This window comes from Nicotiana tabacum, chromosome 17, assembly GCF_000715075.1.
Source record: "Nicotiana tabacum cultivar K326 chromosome 17, ASM71507v2, whole genome shotgun sequence".
Taxonomy (NCBI): domain Eukaryota; kingdom Viridiplantae; phylum Streptophyta; class Magnoliopsida; order Solanales; family Solanaceae; genus Nicotiana; species Nicotiana tabacum.
The window spans coordinates 15,639,130-15,654,972 of record NC_134096.1 but is presented as its reverse complement, the minus strand read 5'-3'; the positions used below and the strand labels follow the sequence as shown (position 1 = coordinate 15,654,972).

Here is a 15,843-nt window from a genome sequence, read left to right as displayed (position 1 = left end):
AAGATGAGGATAACGGATACGCATATCATGCTCGGTCTCCCAAGTTGCCTCCTCGACTGGCTGATCCCTCCACTAAACCTTCACTGAAGCAATGTTCTTTGACATCAACTTTCAAACCTACCTGTCCAAAATGGCCACCGACTCCTCAATATAAGATAGATCCTTGTCCAACTGGACTGAGCTGAAGTCTAACACATGAGACTAATCAGCGTGATACTTCCAGAGCATGGAAACATGGAACACTAGATGAACTGCAGAGATTTAGGTGGTAGTGCAAGTATGTAAGACACCTCTCCAACCCTCTCAAGAATCTCAAAAGACCCGATATATCTAGGGCTCAACTTGCCCTTCCTGCCGAACCTCATAACACCCTTCATGGGCGAAACCCGGAGCAAGACCCGCTCCCCAACCATGAATGCAACGTCGCGAGCCTTTCGATTTGCATAACTCTTCTTTCTGGATTGATCTGTACGGAGTCTATCCTGAATCAGTTAAACCTTTTCCAAAGCATCCTGAACCAAGTTTGTACCCAATAGTTTAGCCTCATCCGGCTCAAAGCAAACCACTGGGGACCGACACTGCCTACCATACAAAGCCTCATACGATGCCATCTGAATGCTCCGTTGATAATTGCTGTTGTAGGAAAACTCCACAAGCGGCAAGAACTGATCCTTAGAACCCCCAAAATCCACACACGCATGAAGCATATCCTCTAATATCTGGATAGTGCGCTCAGACTGTCCGTCCGTCTGAGGGTGAAATATTGTACTCAACTCCACACGCGTGCCCAAATCATGCTATACGACTCTCCAGAATCGCTATGTAAACTACGTACCCCGGTCAGAGATTATAGATACCGGCACACCATAAAGCCTGACAATCTCGCGAATGTAAACCTGAGCCAGCTGCTATGAAGAGTAATTGGTCATAACTGGAATGAAATGAGCTGACTTGTTCAATCTACCCACAATCACCCATACTACACCGAACTTTCTCTCAGTCCGTGGGAGCCTAACAACAAACTCCATAGTGATCCGCTCCCATTTCCACTCCGGAATCTCTAGCTTCTGAAGCAATACACCAGGCCGCTAATGCTCATAGTTTACCTGCTGACAATTTAGGCACCGAGCTACATATTCCACTATGTCCTTCTTTATCCGCATCCACAAATAGTGCTGCCTCAAGTCCTGATACTTCTTTGCGGCACCTAGATGAATGGGGTACCGTGAACTGTGAGCCTCCTGGAGAATCAACTCATGCAAGCCTTCTACATTTGGCATACATAGCCTGCCCTACATCCACAATACACAATCATCTCCAATAGTGACCTCCTTTGCATCGCCGTGCTGAACTATGTCCTTAAGGACAAGCAGATGGGGGTCATCATACTGACGCTCTCTGATTCGATCATAAAGAGAATACTGAGAAACCACACAAGCCAAAACTTGGCTTGGTTCGGAAACATCCAATCTAACAAACTGGTTGGCCAAGGCCTGCACATCCAAGGCTAAATCCTCTCTGCTACCGGTAGATATGCTAAGCGCCCAAACTCTCCGCCTTGCGACTCAAGGTATCGGCCACCACGTTGGCCTTCCTGGGATGAAAGAGAATGGTGATATCATAGTCCTTAATAAACTCCAACCACATCTGATACGCAAATTAAGATCCTTCTGTTTGAACAGATGCTGTAGACTCTGGTGATCGGACAAGGAACACCATACAAATAGTGCCGCCAGATCTTCACTTGAGGTCGTGGAAAAGATAGTTATTCTCATGCACCTTTAGCTGTCTAGATGTGTAGGCAATCACCCTACCGTCCTGCATTAACACCGCGCTGAGACCAATACGCGACGCGTCATAATACACCGTATAAGACCCCAAACCAGTAGGCAATACCTACAGTGGGGCTGTAGTCTAAGTAGTCTTGTGCTTTTGAAAGCTCTCCTCACACTCCTCGGTCCACCTGAATGGAGCACCCTTCTGGTTCAACCTGGTCATAGGTGCTGCAATAGATGAGAAACCCTCTACAAATCAACGGTAATACCCCGCCAAGCCAAGAAAACTCCGGATCTCTATAGCTGAGGATGGTCTAGGCCAACGTTGTACTGCTTAAATCTTCTTTGGATCTACCTTGATCCCCTCACTCGATACTATATGACCCAAAACTGCCACTGAATCTAGCCAGAATTCACACTTTGAAAACTTTGCATATAACTTCTTTTCTCTCAAGGTCTGAAGCACAGTCCTCAGGTGCTGCTCATGATCCTCGCGGCTCCAGGAGTACACCAGAAAGTTGTCAATAAATACAATGAAGAACGAGTCAAGATAGGGCTAAAATACACTGTTCATCAAGTGCATGAATGCTGCTGGGGCGTTAGTCAGCCCAAAAGACATCACAAGGAACTCGTAATGACCATACCGAGTCCTGAAGGAAGTCTTCAGGATATATGACTCTCGAATCTTCAACTGATGATAGCTTGAAGGCAAGTCGATCTTAGAGAGCACTTTGGCACCCTGAAGCTGATCAAATAGGTCATCAATACGTGGCAATGGATACATGTTCTTCATTGTAACCTTGTTCAACTGGTGATAATCAATACACATTCGCATAGAACTATCCTTCTTATTTACAAATAAGACTGGAGCACCGTAAGGCGACACACTAGGTCAAATGAATCCCTTATCAAACAACTCTTGCAACTGTTCCTTTAACTCTTTCAACTCTGCTGGGCCCATACGATAGGGTGGAGTAGAAATGGGTTGAGTGCCTGGTAACAAATCAATACCAAAGTTTATATCTCTATCGGGCGGCATGCCTAGAAGATCCACCAGGAATACATCTGGATAATCCCTCACTGCCAGAACTGACTCGATGATAGGAGTATCAATACTAAAATCCCTCACATATGCCAGATACACATCACACCCCTTCTCAACCATCCGCTACGCCTTTAAAAATGAAACAACCCTACAAGGAACATAATCTAAAGTACCTTTCCACTCTAACTGCGGTAAACCTGGCATAGCCAACATCACTGTCTTGGCGTGACAATGAAGGATAGCATGATAGGGAGAAAACCAGTCCATGCCTAAAATGACATCAAAATCCACCATACTGAGCAACAATAAATTGACTATAGTCTCAAAACCACTAATAACAATCAAACACAACCGATACACATGGTAAAAATAATAGAATCTCCTACGGGCGTAGACGCATAGACATGTGAACTCAAAGAATCACGGGATACACCCAAATACAGAGCAAAATAAGATGACACATAGGAATAGGTGGAGCGTGGATCAAATAAGACTGATGCATCTCTATGACAGACCGGAACAATACCTGTGATGACAGAATCAGATGCAACTGCCTCCGACCAAGCACGAAGGGCATAATATTTGGCCTGGCCTCCCCCTCTAGGGCATCCTCTACCTGCTCGACCTCCACCTCAAGCTGGTTGTGCAGGTGGAGTGGTAGCTGGTGCTGTAACCACAGCCCGAGGACCCAGTGGAGCATGCAGTGCCTGCGTGATCTATGGAGGTACACCCCTACTGAGTATGGGTAAATCCCTCACCATATGACGAGTGTCACCATACTCAAAGCAAGCTCTTGGAGAATATGGCTGTTATGGCTGGCTTGGGCCTGATTGGCTGGACTGACCGCTGAAAGCACCCCGCATAGCAGGTGCACTAGACAGTGGCAGCGCATAAAAATGGAGCCTGGGGCCTAGGAGTGGCCTGAATACCGCTGGCAGCTGGAAGTGCTGAATGAACAAGGCGACTCACAAAGCCAACTACCCTGATGAGCTGCAGGTGGGGCACGAGTACTACTATAAGTGCCAAACTCTCGAGACCTCTTGGCCTCTCTCTCCTCTCTCTCCCGAGTCATCATGCCCTCCATCTCCAAGCAATCCCCACTATCTGCTGGTATGCAATGTCCATCTCTAACTCTCGAGCCATGCTAAATCTAATACTGGGGTTGAGCCCTCGATAAATCGATGGACCCTCTCTCTAACAGTAGCAACCAAGGCCGGTGCATGTCTAGCCAAATCACTAAACCAGACCGCACTCCGAAACGGTCGTAGAACCCTGGCGCAACTGCTCAAACTCTGCATGCCATGCATCTCTAAGACTCTGGGTAACATACTCCCTCAAGAACATATCTGAGAACCGAGTCCAAGTGAGTGAAACTGCCTCGGCCGGACTACCCAACTCATATGCTCATCACCATTGATAGGCCGATCCTCTAAGCTGGAAAGTAGTGAAAGCAACCCCACTAGACTCCGCAACACCCATAGTAAGGAGGATACAGTGGCACTCCTCAAGAAAATCCGGGGAATCCTCTGACGCCAAGCCACTAAAAGTAGGAGGGTGGTACATCTTGTACCTCTCGAGTCTGAGTTAATCCTCCTAAAAAACTCCCTGCCCTAGCCTCGGACTGAACTAGGGCTACCAGCTGCACTGGTATAACCTCTGGAACCTTGTTGACCTGGACTCGCTGCTCTAGGGTATGGGCGGCGGGAGTCTGTGCTCCTCCCTCGGCCTGAGATATGGCAGGAGCAAGTGGTATCTACCCTGCCTGAGCCAAAGTGTTGAACATGCTCAGAAACTGGGCGAGAGTCTCTTGGAGGGCTGGTGCAGTAACAGGCGTCTCAGGTGCATGCCCTCCAACTGGAGCTACTGGTGGCCCCTCTGTAGCATCTCATGCGGGTGCTCTGGTTGCACCACGTAGGCATACTCAGCCTCTACCCTAGCCCCGCCTCTCGCGGCTCTAGAAGGTGGCGTGATTGTATGGTCATCTGATCCAGCTGTACGTGTTCTTACCATCTGTGAGAGAAACAAAAAAATTTAGAATCTGAAGTCAAAAATCTCGCATGATAAGTAATCAAAGAAGTGAAGCTTTTCCTGACAGTTCCATAGCCTCCCGAAGATAATTACAGACGTCTCCGTACCGATCCGCGAGACTCTACTAAACCTGCTTGTGACTCATAACACCTATGAACCTAGAGCTCTGATACAAACTTGCCACGACCCCAATTCCCCTCCGTAGGCTGTCATGATGACACCTAGTCTCTAAGATTAGGTAAGCCTAATAAGGATACCGAATAATTGAAATAATAATCTAAAAGCTCAAAACGTCAGCAACTGTATAAAGTAAAAACTGCAACTCAAAGTATATACATCTCCCAAAACCAGGTAGATATAAGACACAAGCTCTAGATACAATGTTATAAATATCCTAAACATCTCTCTCTATATTAAAACATAAAGAAACAAAGAAAAGACGGGGTAGGAGGGGACTACGAGGCCTACGGACGTGGGCATGTGTACCTTGAAGTCTCCAAGCATCAGCACAACACTCTAATATCGAGGCTGATAGGATGTACCTGGATCTGCACAAAAATATGTGATGAAGCGTAGTATGAGTACACCACAACGGTACCCAGTAAGTGCCAAGCCTAACCTCGGTAGAGTAGTGACGAGGTCAGGTCAGGGCCCTACTAGGACTAATAAGAAACAAGGCAGAAGATATAATGACATAATAAAGTGACAGGGAAGTGTAACAATAGAAATTTACGGTAGGTAGCAACACAGAATCAAGAAGACAAATACAACACGTAAGGAAGTAAGAATCTTACAAGTTAAGGAACAACAATAACAACAACAAACAATATAACAAGTAGAGGAAATCAACAAGGGCACTTCCGAGGTACCGCCTCGTAGTCCCAAAAGTAAATATCTCACAATCTCTCCTTATAATAACAACCGCAGGGCAGAAACCTCGTGCCACAATAACACTCCGCACGGCAGAAACCTTGTGCCACAATAACAATCCGCACAACAGAAATCTCGTTCCACAATAACAATCCGCACGACAAAAACCTCATGCCACAATAACAATTTTCACGGCAGAAACCTCGTGACACAATAACAATCTATACTGCATAAACCTCATGCCATAAACAAACAAATCACCTCAACAATAATCACGAAAACCAAAACATAACAAATAAAATAATGATACTTCAGGCAAATAATTCTACAATTAAATAATGCATACGGAATCAAGGAATCAGGTAATTCAACTAAGCATGTTGTACAGATTGAAAATAAGAGATAAGACACGTAGACATATGAAATTAGGCTAAACATGATGACTACACATGCTAGAGTAACTCAATTAAGGAAATAAAAGGAAACTACTTAGCAAAAAATAGATTTTCAACACTTAGCTTGAGTATGCGCTCGTCACCTCACGTACACGGCCTTCACGTATTGCAAAAATCAAGAATTTGGTCTAAGAACTTTACACCTTTCCCCCCAAATGTTTCAACCCAAATCCTTAATTAAATGATAAAATCGATAATAGATTAGTGAAAATTAATAAAAAATGAGTTAGGAACACTTACCCCAACAATCCCTCTGAAAATGTCTCAAATTATCGCCTTAATCCGAGCTCTCAAGTCCAAATGGTGAAAAATGACATAAACCCTCGATTTTGGAATTTTAATCTGCTACCTAGTTAAATCCTTCTTCGCGAACGCGGAAATTGTCTCGCATTCGTAAAGCACAAAATGCTTCAGGTCCAAATTTCCTCATACGCGAATGCGAGGGTTCACTCGCGAACGCGATGAACCAGATTTCTCATGCTTTGCGATCACGAATCCTTTCTTGCGAACGCATATACCACGCGTGAGGTCCACCCAAGCTGCCTTCCTCACCGCGAATGCATAACCCAGTTCGTGATCGTATAACACCAAGGTTCTGCGCCTTCGCGAATATGGGACCTCCTTCGTGAACGCAAAGGGCAATCTTACAGCAAAAATCAGACTCCTCTACGCGAACGCGGGAGAATCATCGCGAACGCATAGAAGGACACCATAACTGGGAAAAACCAGCAACTTTAGAATTTCTTCCAAGTTCCGAAATGCGCCAAACATGGTCCGAATCACACCCGAGGCCCTCGGGACCTCAACCAACTATACCAACAAGTCCTAAAATATCATACGAACTTAGTCGAGCCTTCAAATCACATCAAACAACGCTAAAACCACAAATTGCGCATCGATTCTAGCCAAATGAACTTTTGAACTTCTAACTTCCACATCTGATGCCAAAGCCTATCAAGTCACGTCCGATTGACCTCAAATTTTGCACATAAGTCATAATTGACATTACGGACATATTCTAACTTTCAGAATCAGAATCCGACCCTAATATCAAAAAGTCCACTCCTAGTCAAATTTCCCAAAATTCCACCAATTTTCAACTTTCGCCAATTAACGCCAAAACGACCTACGGATCTCCAAATCAACATCCGGACACACTCTTAAGACCAAAATTATCATACGGAGCTATTTGAACCATTGAAACTCCATTCCGGAGTCATTTTCACATAAGTCAAACTATGGTCAACTCCTACGACTTAAACTTTCATTTTAGGGACTATGTGTCCCATTTCACTCTGAAACTCACCCGAACTGACACCAAGCGCCCTGCCAAGTCACATAACCACAAAATGAAGTAGAGGGAGTATAAATAGGGTATCAAGGCTAATACTTTTAAAACGACCAGCCGGATCGTTATAGAAAAAAGACGTCTCCCACATATTTATTCGGGCTAGTGAATGTGCTTAATGAAGAAGGGCCTAAATGTGTATGATTTCAAGGAAAAACATCGAATTAGTCATGACAAGAAGGTGCTTAAAAGTGAAGTGTGGTGTATTAAAGTGCTTAGGAGGGTTAGTCGCTATTCATAAATGTATTATATATATATACTACCATGTCCCTTCGCCTACATTACAACCTATAAAGTCATACTTGATCCTAGACTTTCCAAGCTTAAATTAGTCAAGTCTTATACTACGGTCAAACCTATGGTATGAACTTGAGTAGCATAAGTGTTTCTTTGTGAGAGTGAGCGAATAATTTCAATATTTGAGTCCTTAGACTATACTTGAATTTATATTTGAGTGTGTGTACTATTTTCTCTAGGTGGTTTTCTCGTGAGGACATGTCACGACCCAATTCTGGTTTAGGCCGTGATGGCGCCCATCACCGTTGATAGGCAAGCCGACAATGGACAATCTAGTGATTTTCATTTTTTATAAGTTTTTCAAACAACTAACTTTCCTTAAACTTAAAGAATTTAACAAATAACAGAATTTAAAGTGAGCAAAATGAAAGCAGCTAAATGAAATCATAACCATAGAAATACAACCCAAAAATCATAAGTCTACTAGTGTGTGTGCCAAGACCCGGTGTCACAAGTATATGGGCTACTAGTAGAATATACAAAAGAATTCTAATCTACTGCCTGAAATGGAATAGATAGAACAAATAAACAAAAGACAGACTCCGACTGTTGTAGGACGGCTCGGAAGGGCAGCTCACCGTATAGTCTGGTAGCGGGGATCAAATATGTGCACCGAACTGGTAACCAGATGTACCTGCCTCAGATCCTGCACAGTCAAGTGCAGAAGTGTAGCGTGAGTACATAAACAACATGTACCCAGTCTAACCTCGAAGAAGTAGTAACGAGGGGTCGACTTTGACACTTACTATGGGCCAATAATGATATATCAAATTTTATACTAAGCCTGAATTTCATGAACAATACTGAAAGCTCAAATATCAGGAAATAGTAAATTCTTCTTTCGCAAATATTAAATCCCGAGTTTAGTTTCATAATTTAATAGCTCGTACTTCAAGGCATTTTAAGAAAAATAAATCATGATTAGTTCCAAAGATTTTCATGCGCATATTATGCCGAGGTCATACGGCCCGATCCAACTTAATATTTAAACTGTGCACTGCCGAGGGTTAAACGACACGAACCATAGATGCATCTATCTGCTACCGAGGCATTCGGCCTGCTCCACAAATAGAAAACATTTCAAATAACACATAAATTCTCATTTATAGTCAAGTGTTCCATTCGCAACTTTAAGTAAATGAATTTAACCTTTTACAATGATTTTATCAACTTTCCAATATGACTTAAGCAATTAACTCAACAAGTAGGAATGCAAACATTTCAAGTATAGCATGGTATGAGTCCTAGACTACCCGGACAATAGCATAAATAGTAGCTACGTACGGACTCTCGTCACCTCGTACATACATAGCCCCCACACGTAGGAGCATATATTAGTTATAATTTACCTATGGGGTTAATTCCCTCTTACAAGGTTAGAAAAGAGACTTACCTCATTTCAAGGCCTACTTTCCGATCCAAGATTTGTGCCCTACCCTCAATTTGGCGCCAAACTACTCAAAACTAGTCAAATGTTATATGAAATAATTAATACATGCTTAAAAGTTCATACCCTAACTATCAAAATGATTTCCCAAGCCTATTTGCAAAAATCCTAAAACTCACCCCTTGGCCCACGTGCCCGGATTCCGAAAATATTTGAAAAAAGTTATTACACATAACCTTATGAATTCAAATATATGATTTTTACTAAATTTCATAACAAATTTCGTGGTTAAATCTCATTTTATCAAAAACTTAGGTTTTCACTTAAACCCATGATTTTTCAATAATTTACATGTTATTAGCTACCCTTAATCTATGTATTTAACTCAAGATCGGTAGAAATCACTTTCCTCCAAGTGCTAGGTGAAATCCCTTCCTTAAAAGCTCTCAAATCGCCCAAGAGTGAAAGAGAAATGTGATAAAAATTGCCTAAGTCCCGTATTAAATGAACCCTCATTGCCTAGCAATTTTCGCACCTGCGGTGCCTTGGCCGCATCTGCGGTCTCGCACCTGTGGAAATTGCCTCGCAAGTGCACTTTTCCTTCACCTGGCCTTACTCCACATCTGCTGACAGAAGGGGCTGCTTCTGCGATCCTAGCCGCACCTGCGACCACAACTCTCGTACCTGCGGTCATGCAGGTGCGCCCAATCTTCCGCATCTGCAAATCCTGGGCTGCCCTCGATATTTCGTTTCTGCGGCTCGTGGCTCACATCTGCAGCTGGCCAAGCGCAGGTGCGATTATGATAGATCTAGGAGCTTCAGTTGTTGCTCTAAGCTCCCAACTTGGCCCGAGCTTCGTCCGATCATCACTCGGGACCCCGCCCGAACATACCAGCAAGTTTGAAATCATAAAACAGACTCGCTCAAACTCTCGGAACGCCCAAAACAACATTAAAACTAAGAATAGCACCCCAAAACTCATTGAATCAAACTTATAAACTTCAAGTTCTTAAATTTACTCCAAATGCGCCGAAACATACTTAAACTACCCGAATTGACACCAAAGTTTGCGTGCAAGTCTTAAATGATATTACAGAACTATTCCCGGTATCGAAATTTCATTAGGACCTCGATATCACCAAAACCCGCTCCAAACCAAATTTAAAGAACTTCTAAATCCTTCAAAGAATGAACTTTCACTATTAGGCGCCAAAACGCTCCCGGGTCATCCAAAACCCGATCCGAACATACGCCCAAGTCTGAAATTATCATACGAACCTATTGGAACCGTCAAATCCCAATTCCGAGGTCGTTTACTCAAAATATTGACCGAGGTCAAACTTGGCATTTTTAGCCAACCTTAAGGAACCAAATATTCTGATTTCACCCCGAACCCTTCCAAATCCCAAACTAACCATCCCTGCAAGTCATAGATTAATAAAAGCACACATGAGAAGTCTTATTTAGGGGAACGTGGTTCTAGAAAGTAAAACGACCGATCGGGCTGTTACATTCTCCACCTCTCAAATAAATATTCGTCCTCGAACGAGTTTAGATTCATACTCGGAGTGCTGAATAAGTGTGGATATCTACTCCGCATGTCCTCCTCGGACTCTCAGGTCACCTCCTCGACTGGTTGGCCCCTCCACTGAACCTTTACCTTGGAAATCCTCTTGGATCTCAACAGGCGATCCTGCCTATCAATAATGGCAACTGGCTCCTCTTCATAACCCAGACTCTCATCTAATTGAATCGTGCTGAAGTCTAACACATGCGACAAGTCGGGATGATACCTCCGGAGCATTGACACGTGGAAAACCGGGTGAACTCCCGATAGACTGGGAGGAAAATCAAGCTTATAAGCAACCTCCCCAACTCGCCTCAACACCTCAAATGGGCATATAAACCTTGGGCTTAACTTGCCCTTCTTTTCGAATCTCATAATCCCCTTCATCGGCGAGATTTTCAAGAGAACCTTCTCGCTCACCATAAATGATAAATCACGCGCCTTCTGATCCGCGTAGATCTTTTGTCAGGAATGAGTTGTGCGAAGCCGCTCCTGAATCAACTTTACCTTTTCCAAGGCATCCTTCACCAAGTCAGTCCCATATAACCTAGCCTCGCTAGACTCAAACCACCCAATGGGAGAACGACACTGCCGACCATATGAAGCCTCGAATGGAGCCATCTCGATGCTGGACTGATAGCTGTTGTTGTAAGCAAACTCGGCCAAAGGCAAGAATCGATTCCACTGCCCTCCAAAGTCAATCACACATGCTCTGAGCATATCTTCCAATATCTGAACTGTCCGCTCCGACTGGCAGTAAAATATGTCCAATTTGAAGTGATCTCAATTGATCCTTTGTACCTGCTCCTTTGAGCAGTTATAGGTAGGGATGACAGGATTTGAACCTGTGATATTTTGTACCCAAAACAAATGCGCTACCAAGCTGCGCCACATCCCTTTAATTGTTCCATAGTGTAATTGTAGAGAATTCTTGTCTTGTTTTCCACATGGTTATTTCCTCCATTGATATATACAATTTTTTTGGGCATTTCCTCTTTTTGGTCTCATTTAACATATAATAGTAAAATAAAAGGAAAATACTTCTCTTATAGATTATATAGAAAATATATAAATACAGAATCCATCGTAAAAATAAATTAGTATTTTTCGAAAATTCTCGGTAAGAAAGAAGGGGATGTATTTTTTTTTCTGTTTTAAGAAAAGAAAAATCTTATTTCCCGAATCATTGTACATTGCAATTTGAATTAGGAATTCAGTGTCCAACTCTAAGCAGCACTTAACTACATATTCATCTGATCATATATGTATTATCTATTCTAACAAATAATACAAAAGAAGGAGGTTTTTCAATGCGAGATCTAAAAACATATCTATCTGTGGCACCGGTACTAAGTATACTATGGTTCGGGGGTTTAGCAGGTCTATTGATAGAGATTAAATATTTTTTCCCGGATGCGTTGACATTCCCCTTTTTTCATTCTAGCTATTGTCATGGGAAGGAATGAAGAAGATTAGAGATCCAATCAAATATTGGTGATGAATCCCTCTCCCCCTCTTTTCTCTTTTTTCCCTTTTTAGAATAAGGGAGGAAAGAGAGAGAATAAAAAAGTGGATTCAACATTCGGGCTCAAGTTCGAATTAACGAAAAATTAATAATAGAGGAATGGGGGTAGAATAGAAGATCTAGGACAAGAGTATTATACAAGATACTTAAATGATTACTTTAGTTTGAAATATACTTTAGAAAAATCGTTGTATTTTACTATGACTTTGCTTTACTATTACTTTATTTTCTTGATTTTAATCTTTTACTTTTAGAATTGGATTTCAAGTTAGTAACTTCTATTTTATCCTTTCTTCATTTTGAATCAAAAATAGAAGAGTTGAGTAAATCAAAAATCCAAAGAAGGTTCATGGCCAAGGGGAAAGATGTCCGAGTAACGGTGATTTTGGAATGTACTAGTTGTGTCCGAAACAATGTTGCTAAGGTATCATGAGTTATTTCCAAATATATTACTCAAAAGAACCGGCACAATACGCCTAATCGATAAGAATTGAAAAAATTCTGTCCCTATTGTTACAAACATACGATTCATGGGAAGATAAAGAAATAGAGCGAACCAAGTACCCGTGTCTTACCCTTTCAAGGAAGGGGAAAAATCACCCAAAATAGGATTTTTAAAAAATAAGATTTGTTTATTTTTTAAAAATCCTATTTTGGGTGGATTTAAACTGAATTAGAATTAAGAAATAGGATTTTAGGGATAAGGAATAAATTAAACAAACAAACCATGGATAAATCCAAGCGACCTTTTCTTAAATTCAAGCGATCTTTTCGTAGGTGTTTGCCCCCGATTCAATCGGGGGATCGAATTGATTATAGAAATATGAGTTTAATTAGTCGATTTATTAGGGAACAAGGAAAAATATTATCAAGACGAGTGAATAGATTGACCTTGAAACAACAACGATTAATTACTCTTGCTATAAAATAAGATCGTATTTTATCTTTGTTACCCTTTCTCAATAATGAGAAATAATTTGAAAGAACCGAGTCGACCGCTAGAACTACTGGTTTTAAAGCCCGAAATAAATAGGCTTACTTTTTCTTCACTTGAATCATAATTACAAGAATCTATATTTGAGTACCGTGTCGTAAGTAAAAAAAAATGAATCAGAAAAAAAGATTTTTTTTTTTATTGAATTGAACGTGTTCATTCATTTTGACTACTTTAACATATTTTCTCATACTAATTTCTACTCTACCTTCTCGGAGTTCATTCTCCAGGGAACTCCATTTAAATTATTTTGGTAGATTCTTTCTAATCTACTTCCTTTATGATTTCGTTCGAAATCATATAAAGACAATTCCTATTTGATATAGCTATTTGTGCAAGTATTTTACGGTTAAGAAGCAGCTGTCTCTTGTACAGATTGTGTATTAATCTACTATAACTATAGGATACTCCCCTTTCGCGAATTACTGCGTTTATCCGAGTGATCCACAAATGAATTTCCTATCCCTATCTCGATGAGCCGAAACTAAAGCTCTGATTTTCTGTTGAGTAATAGTTCGAGTAAGCCTTGAATGATCCTCCCGAAAGCTTGATGTAAATAAACGAATTTTTGTTCTACGTCTCCGAGCTATATATCCCCGTTTAATTCTGGTCATTGAATAAATGAAACTTTGACGAATAACTAATCGATTGCCTTTCTTTCAGTTATTCTTTCCCCCCTTCCTAGTCTATTAATAACAAAACAGATTATTCCGATGTATAAAATAAAAATTCCAATAGCTTTGGTTACTCTAACCTTCCCGACCATGATTTTTTTTTTGTTTTTTTTAGGTATTTCACTGCGAAATAAGAAAGAAATAAAAAATTATATTTTCCTAGGTATAAAAAATCTAGTAAATAAAAGAAATTCAAAAATAAATAGTGGGTTCCTTCGTTTCTATGGTTACTTCTTAAACGGCGAGGTCTTCTCTATACACTCAAGCCTTTACTTTATACTTTAATTTAATATTTAATCAACTAATTGATGTTATTGGGAACTTGTATAGTTCACACTCTTTGGCTCTACCCATGAATTATCCAGTAATAGGTCTTTCACAATCAGATCTACCTATACAGTAACGATATTTAATTATAAAAGATTGCTGGGTAGCTGACCCTCTTAGTCCGTTCTTGCCAGAGTGGGAGCCTGCCTAATCTTTATGTTTTATGCTTTTAAATAAGATTTTCCCCGCTTGTGTGATGACCCAAAAAGTCATCTTATATTTTAGAACTCGAATCTGCGCTCTTAAGCCTTAAAAATCTTTTTTTTACCCTCATCGATTTACGTGCGCAATCCAGGCAGGTTTTCAAAAAATATTTATGTTGAAAACTAATGAAAATAAGAACTTTTGCCTTAAAAGTTAATTTTAATTAACTTCGGTCAACATTTTTGGTAAACAGATCCGGATCCGTACTTTGACAGTCTCGATAGGTCTGTATCGAATTATGGGACCTGGGCGTATGCCCGAAATCGAATTCGGAGGTCCCTAGCTTGAGTTATGAATTTTTGATGAAAATTAAAAGTTTGAAAATTATTTATTTTTAAGAATTGATTGTTATTTGGCATTGTTAGTATTGGGTCCGTATTTTTATTTCGGAGCCCGGTACAGGTTCAGTATGATATTTAAGACCTGTCTGTGAAATTTGGTGAGAAACAGAGTTGATTTGACGTGATTCGGACTTCCAGTTGAGAAAATAGAAATTTTAAAGTGTTCTTGAGAATCTCATTTGATTTGGTACTAAATTCGTAGTTCTAAGTGTTATTTTGGTGATTTGATCATGCGAGCAAGTTCGTATGATATTTTTAGACTTGTGTGCATGTTTGGTTTGGAGCCCCTAGGGCTCGGGTGAGTTTCGGATAAGCTACAGAGTGAGATTTGGCTTGGAAAACACTGCTGGGCATCTGATATTATTGCAGGCCTCTGATCTCGCATTTGCGACCTATGAGAGGCTCGCATTTGCGAGTTTCTCATCGCAAATGCGAAGAGAAGCTGGGCCAATAGTTTTCGCATTTGCGAGTTTTTGTTCGCATTTGCGAAGGGAGTCGGGGAAGGGCAGTGATCGCAAATGCGATCATTTAGTCGCATTTGCGAAGTTTAGTGGTCGCAAATGCGACACTTTCCTTGCATTTGCGAAGGCAGCGGGACTGTGATGGGCATCGCAATTGCGAGTGCTCCTTCGCATTTGCAAAACTCAGGTCGCAATTGCGACATCTGCAGCTGAGTAAAAGGGACTTAGACATGATTTTTCATCCAATTTTCATATTTTCAAAACCCTAAACCTTAAGAGGCAATTTTCCAAAGGCCAAATCTTCCCCAAATCATAGGTAAGTGATTCCTAACTCTTTTCTTTCAATCTTTTACATCTTATAACAAGATTTCAACTTAGAATCTAGAATTTTTATGGTGAAATTAGGATTTTTGGATAGAACTTAGGGATTTCGGGAATTTGGGGATTTAGACCTCAATTTGAGGTCGGATTCCAAAACTAATTACATATTCGGGCTCGGGGTTGAATGGGTAAAAGGATTTTGGTCCGAACCTCGGGTTTTGACC

General features: G+C 41.2%; 1 non-coding gene across 1 annotated transcript; it reads right to left on the bottom strand.

Annotated features, from left to right (window-relative positions):
- Positions 1-11,596: 11,596 nt before the first annotated feature.
- Positions 11,597-11,670, bottom strand: TRNAP-UGG (transfer RNA proline (anticodon UGG)). The gene has a single exon. It is a non-coding gene; the product is annotated as a tRNA-Pro (tRNA).
- Positions 11,671-15,843: the final 4,173 nt, after the last annotated feature.